A 5,000-nucleotide genomic window follows, 5' to 3' on the forward strand; every position below is an offset into this window, starting at 1 on the left:
CTCCTGTATGTTCGGGTTTGTATCTGAGCGCCTGTCCCTTGGTAACTGTATGTATTTCCATGTGCCTGTAACTTGGCATTTGCATGTATCTTTTTTTATAAATGCCTTTATGAACTCTTGTGTGTTGATGCATCAGCCTCTGCATGCACACTGTGTACCTAAGCCCCCCCCCGGGGGGGACTCGATATATCCCTTGGTGGGGAGGTGCGGCGCAGCCCCTCATACCCTGGCCCTGTTTAAGACAAATATCGCTGATTTTCCTACTCTGTTTAAGACAGAATTCCGATTTTTGATACCCTGTTTAAGACATTTAACCCAGTTTAAGACAAAAATTGATAAATCGATACCCTGAACAAGACAAAAAATGATAAATTCGATACCCTGTTCAAGACATTAAATCCCGAAAAACATACCCTGGCTGGCCGCACGTCCCCATTAAGCCCTTATAAGGGAGTACCCCCCACCTCCCCCGGGACCTAAGCCTAAGTGTTTGTACTTTTGTGCACGCCTCCCTTGGTGACAGTATAATTATAGCCCTGTGCACCAGTACATTAGTGATTGTATTGCTAAAGATGTAGTTACATGATAACCCAGGTGAACAAAATGAAGAAATTTAATTATCGATGGTGACTTCAGATACTTGGAAGTAAATCTACTATACCGCCGGCGGTAGAATTCAGATTTTTTTCTCAGTATTCCCTTATGACCATCGATAAATAAATCTCTTCATTACATTAGTGATTGGTTGCCCTCTTGGGCACTCGAGTCATAATGATTTTGTGTACTCTTGAGTGCCTGTCACTAAATTATGACTTCTGTACTTCCATGTCATTGCCTAAGCTTTTGCAGATCTCTTGTGAACTTGTGTCTTTGTGTCTGTATGCAATCTTGTGTGCCTGCAATAGCCCTTTTCACAGTTAGTTTTCTATCATAGTTAAATGAAATTTAACATGCTATTAGTTAACGACTAGGAGCTAGTCTGGTCAGTAAAGTTTTGTAAGCGGTTGTTAGTGTCGTGGCCGTCTGGTAGCGTTTGTTGAGCGTTTTGGTGCGTTCTGTAGCGTTTGATATAGTTACATAGTTTACGACCGGGAGCTAGTCTGGTCAGTAGCGTTTTTGCAGGCGTTTGTTAGCGTTTGATGCGTTCTGTAGCGTTTGCAGCAGTCTTAAGGTTGTGTGCGTTATTGTCCCATGTGTTTGCAGCGTGTTTGTTGCTCTGTTGGCGTGGCGTTGTGAGTCGAATTCGTAGTTAAGTGTTTCTCGGCCTTCTTCTTCTCGCTTCGTTGGCTATCTCGGTCGCTGTCCAGGTTGAAATAGAAGTTCTTCGATCGTCGACCGTGGCGTTTTTATTCCGTCTCGTCTTCACCACCGTGTTGTGGTTCGTCTTACCTTCTCTTGTACCTGGTCCGATAGTCTGCTCGCCGCTCAGATAGCGTGGCGTCTTTTGGCGGGCTTAGTGTAGCGGTTCCCAGTAGTGGTCAACAAAGAAATTAAAAAAAAAGGATTTCGTTAGTCATCGACCTTGGTTTCCTCGCCTTCTGTCGTGTTTGTTGGTTTGTCTTTACTCGCTCGTCGCTCTTTCGTACCTGCACCGATAGTGTGCTCGCTGATATGTTAGTGTGGTGTTTTTGGCGGGCTTAGTGTAGCGGTTCCAGTTGTGGACAAAAAATTTCGTCAGTCATCGACCGTGGTTTCTTTGCCCGCTGTCGTGTTTTGTTGGTTTGTCTTTCACTCGCTCATCGCTCTTTCGTACCTGGACCGATAGTGTGCTCGCTGATACGTTAGCATGGTCAAAAAAGGATTTCGTCATTCATCGCCCGTGGTTTCCTCGCCCTCTGTCGTGTTTGTTGGTTTGTTTTTGCACTTGCTCGTCGCTCTTTCGTACCTGGACCGCTAGTGTGCTCGCCGATACGTTAGCGTGGCTTTTTTTGGCGGACTTAGTGTAGCGGTTCCCAGTAGTGGATAAAGAAGACTTTCCTCATTCCTCGACTGTGGTTTCTTCGGCCGCTGTCGTGTTTTTTGGTTCGCCTCTAACTCGCTCGTCGCTGGTTTGTGTTTGATTAGACATCATGCCGAACCCAACTCGTTCAACCAACAATAGCTTGTCCGCTGGACTTCGTTCGGAGGACATACCTCTATTGGCCCCCGTGCCGATGGTGGCGCCTTTGGCCGTCGATTCGATAGCGGAGGCTTTTGTTCGCGTGCTTGGAAGCACCCTTCCTACCATCATCTCTTCAATTCAAGGGAGCGCCCATTCGCCATTACCTTCCTCCGTCCCTGGCACTTCTGTTGGCGTCGCTCCATCTAGCTCCTCTGGATCGACTGCTGTTTCTTGTGATGTCAACGTCTCGTCTGTGGCTTTTGGGGCGTCATCAGGTACGTTTACTTTGCCTGCCTTTGTTCCTACTTTTTCTCCCGTATCGGCCATCACTGACTCGAGCTCGGCCCGCTTCGTGGCCCCCATCACCTCTCCATTCGCTAGTCCGAGTGTATCCAGTAGCCTGCCAAGCTTTGGTAATTCTGGATCAGTGCCTAAGTCTGAGAAGGCTTTCATTGTTGGTCCGGGTCATGCACCAATCCCGGCTAAATTGGCCAAGATGATCATCGAGGGCCAGTTCGTGGAGTTGGCGGATCTACTTACGGTCAATCTTCGCGCTGTGGAACAGGAACCACAGACCTTCCTGGAGGGTAAACTCCTTGTGTCCAACGCAAAACGCAGGCAGGTTGAAATTAAGGATATTCTTACTTGGACTGAGGCCTTTAGGATTTTGCGGCTGGTCCTGTGTGCCTCTAACCCCCTGCGTTGGTTAGACTTGACAAAGTATAAGCTGCTCATTATTCAAACAGCCCGTCAATATCCAGGTCTGGCTTGCCTTGAATACGATCTGGCCTTCAGAAGGGATGCTGCTACCTCGGGCTTTAATGATTGGTCCAAAATGAATTTGGATCTGTATAATTTTCATTTGCGTCCGCCAACATCATCCTCACTGCAACCAAGGCCATCCTCTTTTTCTGGGTTTCCTCAGTCTTCCTCAGACAGCCCAGACTCCAACCGACGTACATCATTCTGCCATTCCTGGAATGAAGGGCAATGCCGGTGGCCATTGGGAGGTGCAGGTTCCGCCACAACTGCAGCACTGGCGAGGGAAAGCATACCAAGGCCAACTGCCCCTTTCCCTGCTCAGCTGGATTTCGTTCCCGCTCCCCCTCCCCTGGAGGGAGATGGAGGGAGAAGGGGACAGTACTGATGGGCGAGGTACGCCCAGTGTTGTGTTTGTACATAGTTTAAATGATGTGATTGCGTTGCCTAGCCAGCCGAATGGATTGCCTCAGCTGGCAAAGTTGTTTTGTCCTGTTCCAGTTTCAGTTCCAGTCTCAGTTTCAGTCTCAGTTCCAGTTTCACTTCCAGTTAAGCCCAGCGTTGCAGTTGTCTCTTTTGCCCCGTTATCTCCGGTTTCTAAGGTCACACCATTACAGTTGGGTCAATTTCAAGCAGAGTTGTGCCATCATCCCAACAAGTCAGCTGTGGCATTTGTGACTTCTGGCATACGGGATGGATTTCGGATTGGATTCGACCCATCCTTGGTGTCGCTCAAATCTGCATCTTCGAACATGCGTAGCTCTGCTGAACACCCATCAGTGATTGACTCCTACTTGCTTGCTGGCAGGGTGGCAGGTCCCTTTCCATTGCCCCTGCTTCCATCATTGCACATAAGTCGTTTCAGGGTGAGCCCCAAAAATAATCAGCCTGGGAAGTGGCGTCTCATTTTAGACCTATCATCACCAGAGGGGCAAAGTGTTAATGACGGCATCCCTAAGCCCCCATTTACAGTTCAGTATGTTTTTGTGGATGCTTTCATTGATTGCATAATGTCTCTGGGTCGAGGAACGTTAATGGCCAAGTTTGACGTGGCCAGTGCATATCGGAATGTGGCTATCTACCTGGACGATCGCCCCCTTCTTGGCATGATGTGGCGTGGGCAATATTTTGCGGATTTGGTGCTCCCCTTTTGGGCTGCGTTCAGCACCATTTATCTTCACCGCCATTGCGGACCTGGTTGAATGGATTCTGGTTCACAATTATTATTCTCCGTCATTACTTGGACGATTTCCTCACTTTGGGCCCACCAGCTTCCCCTGTGTGCCAAAACAACCTTCAAACCTGTGTTCGTCTGTGTAAAAAACTTGGCCATCCCCTTCATCCAGATAAGTTGGAGGGGCCTGCGACTAGTCTTACAATCCTTGGGATTGAACTTGACTCCGAGAAACTTCAGGCTCGCCTCGCGACTGATAAGAGAGATAGGATTGTTTCACTGTAGATGAGTGGTCGGCAAAACGTTTTTGTAAACGTCGCGAGCTGGAATCCCTGATTGGCCACCTCCATCACGCCTGCAAGGTCGCCCCACAGGGTAGGACATTCCTTCGCCGGATGATCAACACTCTTTGTGACTTTCGCCGTTATGATCACCCCATTAGGCTTAACCAGGAATTTCGGCGGAATTTAAACTGGTGACGGGAGCTGTTCCAAACTTGGGATGGCCTCAGTTTTTTCTGCATGCCCACATGGGCACCTCTCCTGGACTTCCAGGTCTCATCGGATGCAGCTGGCTCTTTGGGCTATGGAGCTATTTTTAAATCCCACTGGTTTGCTGGTGCTTGGTCGGCTGCACAAAATTCCTTATCAATAGCGTACAAGGAACTTTCCCCAATTGTGGTGGCAGCCTATCAGTGGGGCGCTCAGTGGGTATCTTGGCAGGTCGAGTTCTTATGTGACAATGAGTCTGTGGTGGCGGTACTTAAGTATGGCACCTCGCGGGACAAAAACCTAATGGTGTTGCTGCGTTATTTGACTATGCTGGCCATCCATCATTCCTTTTCATTTACAGCTTCACCAGTTCAAGGTAAAGCTAATCCAGTTGCTGATGCATTCTCTCGATTCCAATTTCAGCGGTTCAGATGCCTGGAGCCACAGGCCGACCCAACACCGTCTCCTATTCCTG

Source organism: Montipora foliosa, chromosome 13, assembly GCF_036669935.1.
Source record: "Montipora foliosa isolate CH-2021 chromosome 13, ASM3666993v2, whole genome shotgun sequence".
Classification (NCBI taxonomy): Eukaryota; Metazoa; Cnidaria; class Anthozoa; order Scleractinia; family Acroporidae; genus Montipora; species Montipora foliosa.